The sequence below is a fragment of the Lissotriton helveticus genome, chromosome 3_1 (genome assembly GCF_964261635.1).
Source record: "Lissotriton helveticus chromosome 3_1, aLisHel1.1, whole genome shotgun sequence".
NCBI classification, from domain to species: domain Eukaryota; kingdom Metazoa; phylum Chordata; class Amphibia; order Caudata; family Salamandridae; genus Lissotriton; species Lissotriton helveticus.
Window position 1 is genome coordinate 939,343,158 of NC_136061.1, and position 15,597 is coordinate 939,358,754.

A 15,597-nucleotide genomic window follows, 5' to 3' on the forward strand; every position below is an offset into this window, starting at 1 on the left:
ATTAGTAGGGTTACCCTTGGGCTCTGAGGTGGGTTATGAATTAGCCAGAACTCCAGCTCAGGCTGTGTTAGTCTGTGATGGTGGCATCGATCTTGCCATCTTACTTGGCAGTCCCAGTAACCTGGGCAAGTACAGGCAACAGCCTTTGATAAATAGAAAAGAGGCCGTGGCCTGCAGAGACACAGGTACAAGTGTCACTATGGTGAAAGAGAATCTTGTGTCTCTTGACCAGATCAAACTTGGACAAATGTACCACCAATGCTAGCAATGTCAGGACTGATCATTCCTTGGCAGTTGTTAATTTCAGCTGGGGAGGGGTAACTGGACCTAAAAAGGTTGTGGTATCTTCAGACCTCTCTGTGGATAGTTTGTTGGGCAATGATTTAGAGACTTCAGCCTGGGCAGAAGTGGAGCTACGGACTCATGCAGAAATGTTGGGCCTCTCTGCAAGTGTGTTTGCTGTGACCAGGTAACAAAGCAACTTTCCACTGCACAGGCCCAGAATCCTGGAATAATGGACCAGGTGCCTTCTAAGAAAAGGAGCAGGAAGGGTAAGGCTGTACCTTTCCCCAGACTCAGAGTGAGGATCAATCTCTTGAGGGAGATGACCTTAGCATCTGTGAAGGAGCTGCCCCAGACGAGCTTGAACCTGATCAGGTTGAGTTCTTGGAGGCAGGGTCCTTTCCAGAGCCTAGAGTTTGGAGCAGAAGACCTGCCCCTCTCTTGAACCCCTCAGGCAGCAAGCTGCTGCTGAGGCTGCTTGGAATGTTAGTGGGTCCCACAGGATCTACTGGGATGAAGGACGTTTATACTCAGAGAGTAGAGACCCCAACCCTGGTGCCACCAGGAGGATAGTTATTCTCCAGAAGTTTAGAGGCTTCCTACTCACCCTGGCACATGACATTCCCCTGGCAGGACACTTAGGGCAAAGTAAGACTTGGTACAGGCTTGTCCCTCACTTTCACTGGCCCCACTTTCTGAAAGGAGTTTTGTCGCTTCTGTGCCACCTTCCAAGCCAGTGGAAAATCAGGTGGCACCACAAAGCCCCCTTAATACCACTTCCAGTGGTTGGGATTCCCTTTGAGAGGATTGAGATTGATATAATTGGTCCCATGAACCCTCCAACTGCACCTGGGCACACTTACATTCTAGTGCTGGTGGACCATGCCACTAGGTACCCAGAAGCCATTCCCCATAGTACCACTACAGCCCCTGTGTTGGCAAGGGCCCTCTTAGGACTTTTTTCAGGCATGGGCTTCTATAAGGAGGTCTTAACCGACAGAGGTACAAACTTCATGTCAAGGTATATTACTGCTGTGTGGAAAGTGTGTGGAGTGAATTACAAATTCATCACACCCTACCATCCTCAATGCAATGGGTTAGTTGAAAGATTCAACAAAACCCTAGAGGGTATGATCATGGGCCTCCAAGAAAAGTTTAGGCGAATATGGGATGTCCTTTTGCCCTGCCTTTTGCTTGCCTACAGAGAGGTCCCTCAGAAGGGGGTTGGCTACAGCCCTTTTGAACTGCTGTTTGGGCATCCAATTAGGGTTCCCATGTGTCTGGTGAAGGAGGGGTGGGAGTTACCTCTCAAACCTCTCAAACAGTTTACTATGTACTTGGTCAAAGCTCCCGCATGAAGAAGGCCATCAAAAATCTTGAGGCAAGCCAAGAACTCCAAAAAGCTTGGCATGACCAAAAGGATGCCCTGACTGTTTATCAGCCAGGCCGGAATGTGTGGGCATTGGAGCCTGTGGCCCCAGCAGCTCTCCTGGACAAATGGAATGGTTGCCACACCATACTTGAACAAAAGGGTGAGGTCACCTACTTGGTGGACCTTGGCACTCCCAGAAGTCCCCACAGGGTACTTCATGTGAACAGGCTAAAAACCTTTGTTGACAGGGCTGACATGGGCTTGCACATGGCAACTGATAAGGAACAGGAGAAAGAGAGTGACCCTCTCCCGGATCTCCTCTCTCACAAAACCCTAATGATGGATCAGTTAATGGACTGGCCTTGGCAGACAGCCTCACTGATCAGCAGCAGATTGATTGCAGGAAGGTGCTCAATCAATACAGGGACATGTTTTCTCTGACTCCCAGACAAACCACCCGTTGTACCCATGAAGTGGACACAGGTGAGAGTCTACCTGTCAAGAATAAAATCTACAGGCAGCCTGACCATGTCAGAGATTGTATCAGGACAGAGGTACAAAAGATGCTGGAGTTGGGAGTGATTGAGCCCTCAGATAGCCCTTGGGCTAGCCCAGTAGTCCTTGTACCAAAACCTCACACCAGGGGTGGAAAAAGAGAGATGAATTTTTGTGTGGACTATAGGGGACTCAATGCAGTCACTAGGACGGATGTTCACCCAATTCCTTGGGCAGATGACCGTATTGACACTTTGGCCTCAGCCAAGTTCTTAAGTACATTTGACCTTACTGCTGGCTATTGGCAAATCAGACTAGCTGAGGATGGCAAACCAAAAACAGCAATTTCAACCCCTAGTGGGCCTTATCAACTTATTGTGATGCACTTTGGCTTGAAGAATACACTTCCCATAATAATAATAATATAAAAATGTATAGAGCGCCTGGTTACACTAAGGCCAGTGTGTCCCCACGCTGTGGTGCGGCTAGCAACAGTTAAGCGGACAAGTCCTTCTCTCCAGATCCTCAGAGACGGACCTCCTCCCCCTCTAGCCTGAGGGAAAGAGATGGGTTTTCAGTTGTTTCCGAAACATACGTTCAGAGGTCTCCAGTCGCATTCTAGGTGGGAGTCTATTCCAGTGTTGAGCTGCCTGAACACGGAAAGAGCGCCCACCAATCCGGGCTCTTCTGACCTTAGGGACCTTAGCCAGCCCTGTCCCAGTAGATCTCAGTTGGCGCGCAGGAGTATAAGGGGTCAGCAGGTCAAGAAGATAAGAGGGCCCTTTCCCCTGCATAATGCGATGACTAATCAACATGGTTTTAAAGAGCACCCGTTCTTTGATAGGAAGCCAATGCAGTGATTTAAGGGCTTTCTTAGATGACGCTCTTTTAGGCAGCATCAAGACCATACGGGCAGCCGCATTTTGTATACGATGTAGCAGAGTGATACACCTGATATTAGCTCCCAGGTACAGGGCATTCCCATAGTCCAGCCTAGATGTAATAAGGGCATGGACAAGGGTTTTCCTGGCCGACGTGGGAAGTAGATCAAGTGTCTTCCGCATACTTCTCAGGATACCAAAGCACTGTCCTGCCACGCGCCTTGTGTGATAAGCAAAGGAGATTTTATTGTCTAGCCAGATACCCAAATTTCTGACTTGTTCACTGGGACTAGGTTGAGGCCCCAGCACCTGCGGCCACCATGCCGATGTCCACACAGACGGTGCTTTCCCCACAACCAGCACTTCCGTCTTACTTCCGTTTAATTTCAAACAGTTATTAGCCATCCAGGCCGCTACTTCCTGTAGGCACGTCGAAAAGTTACTGGCTGCTGCCTCATCTGATTGAGCGAGAGACACAACAAGTTGGGTGTCAACAGCGTAGGATACCACTTGCACCCCAAACCTTTCAGTGATCTCTGCTACTGGAGTTACGTAGAGGTTAAAAAGGGTGGGGCTCAAGCTGGACCCCTGAGGCACCCCATGTTTCAGCCTAGTGCTCTTCGACCGGTAAGGTCCTTGAGCAACTTGAAAGCTACGATTCTGGAGGAACTACTCCAACCACTCCAAAGCTCTACCTGCCACTCCCCTTTTTTTTTAGACACTGCAGCAAGGTGTGATGTGCTACAGTGTCAAAGGCAGTACTTAAATCCAGAAGGATAAGTGCTGCTGTCTGACCTTCATCCACCAACTTCCGTATTAATTCCGTTGATAGGAGCAAGGCAGATTTGGTAGAGTACGACGCCCGAAAGCCTGATTGGGTGGGGTGGAGTAGTTTACAAGTTTCGATATGCTCTGCCAGTTGCATATTGACAACTTTCTCCGTGATTTTAGCAAAGTAGGGGAGAAGGGAAATTGGGCGCAAATTGTCTAGTTGCTCTGCGCTAATATTGGGTTTTTTTTTTCGAGAGGAAGCACCACAGTCTCTTTCCAAGCTATCGGAACAATACCCCACCCAAAGGAGAGTTCTAACAGATGGTGTATGTGGGGTTCCAGAATTTTTATACTTTCCCATTGTATTCTCTCAGGAGCTGGGTCATTAAGGGAACCCGATTTGATTTTAGACGCTATATCAATTAAGATATCCTGCGGGGAATGCTAAAGGATGTAAGTGACTCAGTTCCATTATGCTTTATAGTGGCTTCTTCTATCCCACGGACACTCTGGCCTCCGCCGGGAACGAGGAATAGATTTTTCCCACTTTATCCGCAAAGAACTATGCCACACGATCACAGGATTCCACTGATCATTTCACAGGCGCGGCGGAGCTGGACAGGGAGGATACTTCCTTAAACACAGAAAACAGCTCCTTAGATGAATTATCAGCTCCCTCTATTCTGTCCCTGTAATAGGAAGTACGGTATTTCCTTATCAGAGCATGATAGCTTTTGAGCTTAATTTTATAATCCCTCCTGTCTACCATGGAAAAGCCTTTCCTCCAGCGTCTTTCAAGGCGTTTGCACGCCGCCTTTTCCTTAATGAGCTCGGGCCCAAACCACGGTGCAGATTTAGTTTGCCTCCAGGGTTTTTTATTGGTCCATGGGGCTGTGTTGTCCAGTGCTTGTGTGATGCGACTATCAAGGGCTTCACATGCCGCCTCAATCTCTAGACCCTCTGGCGGTCCACCCTGACCAAGAAGATTGTTAAATTTGTCTTTGGAGAAGCCTGCCCATATTCCAAAGGTTGGTGAATAAAGATCTCACAGGCCCGGAAGCCTTAAAGTGCAGCATATCTTGATATAGATGTATTTAGCCCCACCTGGGAGGATCACCTGGTCCACCTGAAAAATCAGACCCTCCAGGATATCGCGATTTGCCGCGAAATCGGCACTTTTGTAAAAATGCCGCAATTTTTACAAAAGTGCCCCCGAAATCGGCACTTTTGTAGAAATCGCTGCATTTTTACAAAAGCTAATGAATGCCGCTATATCCTGGGGGGTCTTCCTATTGCACATCCTTCTATAAGTGGGTATGATACAGGATCCCATAGGAGCATGCCACAAAGGTCCCTATAAGCACAGGCGTTAAAGGGTCATTTAAGCGCCTTGTTCCGCAGTCTATTATTAACTGGTAGCACAAAGATATCCCAGAGTGCTCAGGCTCTGACAGCCCAATGCACAGGCTTCTGTTCACAATTGTTGTCCAATCTGCCACAAGTGAGCGTTCCAAAGCTTCCAAGTACAGGGTCTATCTAGGGTCGGCCTCCACTTCACCGGGCGCACTCACACCCACCTGCAGGGCATCACCTGGCTGAATCATTCTGGCTGTCATCGGCTGTCATCGGCTGTCCCCCACCTCTACTTGTTCCAGGCAGACTGTCCAGCCCACACCTCTCACCTTACCTTCTATATTGTCCTTGTGCCTGCAGCGCACTCTCGCAGCGCTGGACCTGTGGCTGACACCGAGGCGGCTGCAGTGACCGGAAGAGAGGCAGACCTCACACCTCTGTGCCAGGGCCGCAGTCCCGCGCCTTGATCCTACCCGCCCCGTGTCTCCTTCGCGCTGCTTTTTAAAATTCCAGCTGTAATGACGAACTGTTGTCCATCCCACGGTACAATCACGTTTTACCCAACCAGATGCATCAAAGCACTCTAAGGGTGGTGCGACTATTTCAATGCAAACCACCAGACCCTCTCTTTATTTATTTATTTAAATTCTTATATCGCGCAGGAATCAATCCCGTAAGGGTATCTCCGCGCTTTGCTCGTCAGGGCCAGAATGTCACAGTTAGTAGATATGGTGAGGGTTATTACGGTTGAAATGCCTCACGGAAGAGTAAAGTTTTTAGAGACTTTCTGAAAGACATATGATTAGTAGTCAGTCTCAGCTCAATGGGAAGTTTGTTCCATAGAGCGGGGCCAATAGAGGAGAATGCTCGGTCTCCCTGTCTGGCTTTTTTTGTGACTGGTGGTTTCAAAAGGGCTTGATTGCAGAAGCGAAGTGACCGACAAGGTTGATACAGCTCTAGTGATTGTGCGAGATATTTGGGGCTATCTCCATATAGGCTTTTGTGTACCGTGCAACAAATTTTAAAAACTAATTCGCTGCCGTATAGGAAGCCAATGCAGTTCCTCCAGTAGGGGCTTGAATGGCGTCCTAGGTGGTACATTCATGACCAGTCTAGCCGCCGTATTCTGGACTACCTGCAAACGTCCCACTGCATCCGCGTTAGCAAGTGTCAGCAGGGCGTTGCAGTAGTCCAGGCGGCTAGTGACCAGAGCCTGTACGAGAGTCTTCCTGTGGGTATCAGGGAGGTATGGGAAGACTCGTCTTAGGAGGCCGATGGTGTGAAAGCACAATCCTGCAATATGGTTCGTATGATCCTTGAGGGTTAGTTTTTGGTCAATTTTCACCCCTAAGTTTTTGACATGTGGCTTTGATGTTGGGGCTGGACCCAGGTCCAGCGGCCACCAATCGGGAGACCACAGGAGATTAGCTTTGCCGAAGAGCATAATCTCTGTTTTTGTCACATTGCATTGGAGGCAGTTTGCTGCCATCCAATGTGACACTGCCCTCATACCTTCAGCAAAGTTTTCCTTCACTTTACGGCCAAGGGAGTTGAAAGGGTAGAGGAGCTGAGTGTCATCAGCATAGGAGACTGGTGTGAACCCGTATTTTCGTACAATCTCAGCAAGGGGGGCCACATAAACATTAAATAATGTAGGGCTGAGACAAGAGCCCTGAGGCACCCCTTTTGTAAGCACCCTCGAGCTGGATCTGTAGGGGCCAATGCTGATTGATTGCGATCTTCCGGAGAGGAAAGTCTCCAACCAGGATAGTGCTAAGCCTCCTATCCCCACACCCTGCAAGCGGCTGAGAAGGATGTTGTGGGACACGGTATCAAAGGCCGCAGACAGGTCCAGCAGCACTAAAATCATGGAGCCCCCTCTATCCTGTGACATTTTGATCTTGTCAGTCACCGAGAGGAGGGCAGATTCAGTGCTGTGGTTGGGCCTGAACCCAGATTGTGATTGGTCCGGGCCCCCTGTCGCCTCGATAAAGCTGGAAATGATGGTGTTAGTGTGTTTCTCAGCCAGTTTGCTAACAAAAGGGAGGAGGGAGATAGGGCGCAGGTTGGAGAGCTCAGACCAGGGTAGAGTGGTGTTTTTACGGATAGGGTTCACAACCGCTTCCTTCCAAGTTTGTGGGAGTTTTCCTTCGGCAAAGGAGAGGTTTATTAGTTTGTGGATAGATGGTCCTAAGGATTCTATCAAAGAAGGGATCAATTTAGCAGGGAGCAAATCGTTAGGGGAACCGGTCTTCATGTTGGTGATGAGCATATTCAGTTGCTGTAGAGTTATTTCTGGGATCACATGTAGAGTATTCCCAGAGGTAGTAAAAGGGGGTGTTTCAGTAACTATATTCTTTGGGGGGCCTGCGACTTGCATGATTTTCTCATATATCCCCTCAATTTTATTTTCAAAGAACTGGGAGACATTATTACATAGATCCTGAGAGAAAATGTCTGGGGTCTCACACATTGCTGGATTGGTGAAGGTTTTTATGACTCTGAATAGCTCTCGAGTGGAATTGCCTGCCTCGGTGATTTGGGAGGTAAGGCTGATTTTCCTCGCCTTTTTGATATTTTTATAATAAAAATTCATAGCTGCCAGGTATTGTTCCTTATCTTCCTCCTTACGTGTTCGTCTCCAACACTTCTCTAGTTTCCTACAGTTCTGTTTTTCTATTTTAAGGGCCTCGGTATACCATATTTCCCTTTTGGCCATGATTGGTTGTTTGATGGTTTTCAGAGGAGCTAGAATATTGATAGCTGATATCAAAGAGGAGTTAAATTTGGAAAGAGATGTTTCTATGTCATCCGAGCTCAAAAGCGCAGGTTCTTCCCAGTTTTGCATGAATCTGGCAGGGGTGATTTTGTGCCATGGTCTACGTTGAATGGACTGAGTGGTAGAGTAAGTAATGCGTTCAAGTGGATGCAGAAAAGAAAAATCTAGTAATTTATGATCAGACCAATGGATATACTTAGGAGGATGACAGTAAATTTTAGGGAGGGAAGTGAAAATTAAATCCAAGGTGTGTCCCCCAATGTGGGTGGGCCCATTATTACGGAGGTGAAGGCCTAATAAAGCGAGATCAGTTACAAGTGCTATTGTGTCAGAGCGATCTGTGATGTCAATGTGGAAATTAAAATCACCGAGTAAGATGACATTTTCATTAGCTTTAATGTAAGGGGCTAAAAGCTCAGTTAGGGCTATGGAAAACCCAGCATTGGGTCCAGGTGGACGGTATACTAGTGCACCTTTCCAGTATACTGTGGGGCTAATTTTAAGGTGGAAGATAATTACTTCCATGGTAGGTAGAAGTATCTGTTCTAAAATTTTGATGTTCAGAGTATCTTTATAAATGATAGCGATGCCACCTCCAACCTTTCCAATGCGATCCTGGCGAAGGATTTTATATCCCAAAGGTAGCCCTAAGGTGATGGTAGGGATAGTGTGGGGTTTGAGCCACGTTTCGGTGATAAAGCAAATCTCAGGATTAATGTTATGTAGGGTGTCCCAAAGTTGTACATGATGTTTGGGGAGAGACCTTACATTCAACAGAAAACTTTTCCACCCTTTAATGATAGGAGGATTATCACAGGGTGACCCAGTTATAATATGGGTATGGGTAGCTTGGAAACCACAGGAGATACAAGAGAAAGGTCCCTCAGGGCAAATGGATAATCTGTTGGTACATGTATGATTGTCCTGAGGTTGTAAGGAAAGAAGATCTTGTACTGTGTACCTTATAGGTGAAATAGATGGTAGCATGGCCATTATATCCGGGAAGAGGCAGAGTGGAGGGCCCCTGGCCCCGTCCTGTCGCGGACGGGCGCAGACGGGCTACTCTTTGGCTACTCTTCGGCTTCACTGCGCGCGACCGCTGCGCGCTCATAGAGGGGCGAGGGCTAAGTAGCCCCTCGAGACCCAGCTGCTAGAGCGCTAACCGCCAAGCAGCTGGAACCAGGAAGTGGTGTCCTCCCTCTTGCAGTCAGAGGGGAGGACGAATCAGAATTCAGCAATGCGTCTCCAATGGCAACGTTACACCCAACGGTGAAGTGTGGCAGAGTGAGTGTAAGCAATGCGATTTTTTTATCAAATTTTAAAAGTTAGATTTCCGTCTTATCTCACGGACTTTAAAAACAATAGATCATCACAACATAGGAGCGCGAGCTCTGTACTGGGTCCTGTGGCGAGCAGCGGGTCGAAGGTACTGCCACTACCCCTTACCGCCTCGCGCTGAAGTCAGGCTCAGCCTAAGTAGCCCCTCGAGACCCAGCTGCTAGAGCGCTAACCGCCAAGCAGCTGGAACCAGGAAGTGGTGTCCTCCCTCTTGCAGTCAGAGGGGAGGACGAATCAGAATTCAGCAATGCGTCTCCAATGGCAACGTTACACCCAACGGTGAAGTGTGGCAGAGTGAGTGTAAGCAATGCGATTTTTTTATCAAATTTTAAAAGTTAGATTTCCGTCTTATCTCACGGACTTTAAAAACAATAGATCATCACAACATAGGAGCGCGAGCGCGAGCTCTGTACTGGGTCCTGTGGCGAGCAGCGGGTCGAAGGTACTGCCACTACCCCTTACCGCACTTACTTTGTGCAAAAAAATATGCTATTTGATGTTCATCTCGCTTTATAGATTTCAGTGCTTGTTTTTTTTTACTGGTGATAAAGTGCCACTCAAAGTATCAGACAAGTCACACCTAAGCAGGCATGGACCCTGCAAAGGTCACTCATAGGGGACTCTGAAACCTCGGCAGCTATGCTGGCCTCTTGCTAAATCACAAGGTTTACTAATGAGTTGGACTCTTTGCGGCTGAGGAATGAATGGGGTCAATGGGGTCAGCAGCAAGAACACATTAGGCAATTGGGGTTTACAACCATTACAACGAAACTTTTACCACGCAGTGCTGTTACAACGCAGGTTTAACTACGCATACCATTACAACGCATTACACTGAGGGGGCGCTCTAGGATAGGGAATAAGTTTAATTTACTATCCAACACCTTCCCTACTATCCACGGGGACTGGAGTTGGAATAGTAAATTAAACTATTCACTATCCAGCACCCCCAAGTGTAATGCGTTGTAATGATATGCGTAGTAAAACCTGCGTTGTAACAGCATGCGTGGTAAAAGCATGCATTGTAACGTCATACATTCGGCAATTGGCAGCTACACCAGCAACCCATTCATAACAGAGCTTCCGCCAAGTACTTGACAGAGCTTGGATACAAAGACGGACAATTAATCTCCTAACAGTCCAGCTGCTGCAGCCTCTGGACACATTAACTCTGTGCCTGCGAGGTCCAGCGAAGGCTGCCCTTCTCCTCCTGCTTCTCCTTGGTCATCTGTGACACCCAGATGGGATCCAAGGAGTTCACAGCATGTCACTAGGAATCGTACCGCATTTGGACAATTCTTTCACTATGCAAAATATTTTTTTATGCAATATACATAAAAAGCCAACATACATTTTTTTTTACATCTTCCAAAATATTTCTCTCATGCTGCTGGATCACACTTGCAGATAGTTTCTATGGGACCCTGTAAAATGTTCTTTTCCGTAGTTCTATTTGTGGTTTATTATTACACGAGCTCTCTTTACAATGTCGTCACAGTAAACATTGTGGCTGCAGATTCACGTAACAGCACACATGAGATGCTACTTCTAGCATGCTGGCACTCACTAACTGTGGCATTTTCTTTCACATTGAACAAATTCTTCCATTGCAGTATCTGCGGGTAGTCCGGATGTCTGCACTGCACTATCGTGCAGGCCTATGCTACCTTCCTGATGCCAGCAAGGCCTCAGGTCTAATCTCTTTGCGTAAAAACTATTAAACAAAGCAGCGTCTTTCATCAAAAGAATGTGGCTATAAGACAGACTACTACGCGACTAATAAACTGGAGAAGGAGTGACAAACGTTCTCAAATTGGAACTTTTTCATTGTTATTTATTAGTAATAAGCAAATCACCTCCTCAGAACGCCAAGGAAAAACTGATGGTAAGGGGCGATGCATACGGCAAAGTGACTCCCACACCATGGTAGACAACTCTGGAGGGGGAGCTGGGCAGTGGATCTTATGCTGCACGGTGGCCATGGCCGTGGGCTGGTGCCTTCACCAGGGCATGGACTGGCACAGACGGTTCAACAGTGCTACCGGCATTCTCATCCAAAGTCCACATTAGCAACCAGTGGGCATTTTTGGGCCAACTGGTGGGAACATCAAGAGGGATGGTTGTCAGGGCATCCCTTGGGCAGCCCTGGTGTTGTGCACTATTTCTGAACCGCTGCAAACTGGGAAAAGAGGATGCCTGCCAAGAAACAGTCAGTATCCTTGGCGAGCAGTTTACTCCACAAGTCAACCTTAATTCTAAAGTTCTCTGGTGTGTATTGTACCGCAGGGGTGGGGGAGTGCCTGGATACACTCGGTGCACCCTTGTGCAAACGGAGGAGCATGTGCACCGTCGCTGGTCTTGAGGAAGAGCTGAGGGCGCAAATGATTGTTGAGTGATGAACCTCCAAACTCCAGCGTCTCCCCCTGAAGAAACTCCATGCCATTCTATCGCTGGGCAAACCTTCCAACATCATAAGCCGGACCAGTTTCTGCCGTCCTCCCGTGAATGATGCTGGTCGCTCCTGGTGGGACGACGGTCCTAGCCCCCCCCCCCCCCACACAACGCGGGACGCCTGTAACACTGTTTGCTGCCCTGGGCTGCTGACGGGCAGTCTTTTGCTTTTCGAGGGAAACAAAAGTGTCTACATTGTAAATAAACCAAATATACATAGCTTCATGTTGTTAAATAACTAAAAAAACTAAGATATCTGTGTTTGTTGTAGGAAAAATTGGCAAATATAATGCCGCAAAATTGCCGCTAAATTTCCATATTTGTGCCGCTAAATTTCCATTTTTGTGCCGCTAAATTTGCTAATCCATCCCGCTATATCCTGGGGGGTCTGAAAATGTCTTGGAGGCTCTGCAGAAGGCAGGCCTCACTTTAAAGGCTATTAAGTGCCAGATAGGGCAGAGCAAGGTAGTGTACTTGGGCCACCTGGTAGGCAGAGGTCAAGTTCAACCACCACGGAGCAAAATCCAGACCAATCATGGAATGGGCTGCGCCAACTATCCAGACTCCGGTTGGAGCTTTCTTGGGCCTGACTGCGTATTACAGAAGATTTGTCAAAGGATATGGGTCCATAGTGACTCCCTTGAATGATCTTACCTTTATAAAAAATGCCCAAGAAAGTTCAGCAGGCAGTTAGCTGTCAGAAGGCATTTGATGACATTAAGCAGGCCATGTGCACTGCACCCATTCTGCAGAGTCCTGACTACTCTAAAACAATAATTGTTCAAAGAGATGAATCTGAGTTGGGGGTAGGTGCTGTGTTGTCACAACTTAATGCAGAGGGCCAGGATAAACCAGTAGATTTTTATCAGGAGAATGTTGACTCCTAGAGAAAAACGTTGGTGATCTCTCTATAGAGGTAGGCCTTTGCTGTGGTCTGGGCCCTGAAGAAGTTGAGGCCATACCTGTTTGTCACTCACTTCATTGTTCAGACAGACCATAAGCCCCTCTTATGACTTAAACAGATGAAGGGTGAAAATCCCAAACTTTTGAGGTGGTCCATTTCCCTACAAGGGATGGGCTATATAGTGGAACATAGACCTAGGAGTAACCATGCCAATGCAGATGGACTTTCCAGATATTTCCACTTAAAAAATGAAGACTCAACCAGACAAGGTTAGTCTCATCTCCTTACGTTTAGGGGTGTAAGGGGGGGGTTAGGAAAGTTGTATCTACTTCTATAGTTACCCCCACTTTTAACCTGGTGCTAAGCTGTATTTGACTAGTCTGACTGGACTCCTGCTAATCAGTACCCCAGTCTTTCTGCTCTCTCCCTAAAGTGTTGTCTTCAGTACGTAGGTACATCCCAGATTGGATTCTGGGGTACCATTATAAGTCCCCAGTGTATGGTACTAAGCAGGGCTCGAAAAATCTACTCGACCACTCGCATATAGGAGCTACATTTAACGAGGTCGAGCTGCTTTTAGGTCCTACTCGCCCTTTCTGGCGAGTAGGAAGACAAACCAACTTTTGTCCTCTGTCTGTGAAAACGGAGCAAATGTGACAAGATAACAAGATTTAAAGGCATTTTTATTGCTCACAACAGTGATGAGCAATAAAGATGCCTTTAAATCTCGTTATCTTGTCACATTTGCTCCGCTTTCAGAGACGGAGGTCATGTAGGTTGGAGTTAGGTCGAGGAGATTTTTCAAGGTACTAGTCCTGCAGGACTAGTACCATTTTTTGGACTTTTCAAGCCCTGCTAAGGCACCCAGGGCATAGGTACCCAGAGGCTCCCAAGGGATGAAGCATGTATTATGCCACCCATGAGAGGCCATTCAAAATGGAACTACGGGTCTGCCATTGCAGCCTGTGTAAGCTGGTGCTAGCACTACTTACAAAAGATATAGGTTTTCTATATCTAAGGTCACTGCACTTAAAACCTAAAAGTCACCCCTATAGTAGGCCTTTGCAATCCTGGAGGCAGGGTGCCCCTGCATGAGCAGGACCCCCCTGCAGCCTACGGAGTCCATTCTACCGGGTTGTCATTGAAACAGCCTCATACTATATAGAGGGGCACAGCATAATTACGCGATGGCCATCTAAACAAGCATTGGAAATGCAATAGGGCTCGCATTAGGAAAGTTTGAGCTCTTGGTCTTAAAATTGATTTTTTTTTATTTATGTGTTATTTTTTAAAATAGCTAAATTAATAGCTTTGTCATTTACAATGCCAATAGTTATAACTTTTGCAAATACCTATAGCATTTGTAATGCAACATGTTCTGTATTTACGTGACTTAGATGTATTGATATTACAAATAACAATGGCTTTTAATTTTTGAAATAATTAATACTTAAATAATTTATTTAATTTGTAATGGCAATAGCTTAAACTTTTGTAAATAACTTTTGTGAAGATTATGTTCAGTGTTTTTTATAGTGACGAAAATCCAAGAACAGAAGTGAAATATTAACTTTTTTTGTGATTTGTAATAAAGCATGAAAGCTTCAAAACAGCTTGAAACATTGAAAGAACATATTTGAACCAGTGATGCTGTGGTTGCGCTGAGTGATGCTGTGGTTGTGCTGAGTGATGCTGTTGCGCTGAGTGATGCTGTGGTGGTGCTGAGGGATGCTGTGGTTGCGCTGAGGGATGCTGTGGTTGCGCTGAGTGATGCTGTGGTTGCGCTGAGTGGTGTGTGCATCGGTGGAGCTTAGTGGGTGCATTGGTGGAGCTGTGTGGTGGGTGCATTGGTGGAGCTTAGTTGGAGCATCGGTGGAGCTGTGTGGTGGGTGCATCGGTGGAGCTGTGTGGTGGGTGCCTCGGCGGAGCTGTGTGGTGGGTGCATCGGCGGAGCTGTGTGGTGGGTGCATCGGTGGATCTGTGTGGTGGGTGCATCGGTGGAGCTGTGTTGTGGGTGCTTCGGTGGAGCTGTGTGGTGGGTGCATCTGTGGAGCTATGTGGTGGGTGCATCTGTGGAGCTGTGTGGTGGGTGCCTCGGTGGAGCTGTGTGGTGGGTGCCTCGGTGGAGCTGTGTGGTGGGTGCCTCGGTGGAGCTGTATGGTGGGTGCCTCGTGGAGCTGTATGGTGGGTGCATCGGTGGAGCTGTGTGGTGGGTGCATCGGTGGAGCTGTGTCGGTGGAGCTGGGTGGTGGGTGCATCGGTGGAGCTGGGTGGTGGGTGCATCGGTGGAGCTGTGTCGGTGGAGCTGTGTGGTGGCTGCATCGATGGAGCTGTGTGGTGGGTGCATTGGTGGAGCTGTGTGGTGGGTGCATCGGTGGAGCTGTGTGGTGGGTGCATCGGTGGAGCTGTGTGGTGGGTGCCTCGGTGGAGCTGTGTGGTGGGTGCATCGGTGGAGCTGTGTGGTGGGTGCATCGGTGGAGCTGTGTCGGTGGAGCTGGGTGGTGGGTGCATCGGTGGAGCTGGGTGGTGGGTGCCTCGGTGGAGCTGGGTGGTGGGTGCCTCGGTGGAGTTGTGTGGTGGGTGCATCGGTGGAGCTGTGTGGTAGGTGCCTTGGTGGAGCTGTATGGTGGGTGCCTCGGTGGAGCTGTGTGGTGGGTGCATCGGTGGAGCTGTGTGGTGGGTGCATCGGTGGAGCTGTGTCGGTGGAGCTGGGTGGTGGGTGCATCGGTGGAGCTGGGTGGTGGGTGCATCGGTGGAGCTGTGTCGGTGGAGCTGTGTGGTGGCTGCATCGGTGGAGCTGTGTGGTGGCTGCATCGGTGGAGCTGTGTGGTGGGTCGTTCGGTGGAGCTGTGTGGTGGGTGCCTCGGTGGAGCTGTGTGGTGGGTGCCTCGGTGGAGCTGTGTGGTGGGTGCATCGGTGGAGCTGTGTGGTGGGTGCATCGGTGGAGCTGTGTAGGTGGGGCTGTGTGGTG

At 48.2% G+C, this 15,597-nt stretch overlaps 1 protein-coding gene across 1 annotated transcript in view; it reads right to left on the reverse strand.

Moving 5' to 3' along the window:
• The window catches only part of LOC144824805 (bestrophin-1-like), a 319,634-nt gene that overhangs the window by 47,570 nt on the left and 256,467 nt on the right, over positions 1-15,597 (reverse strand). The gene's annotated exons all lie outside the window — the stretch shown is intronic.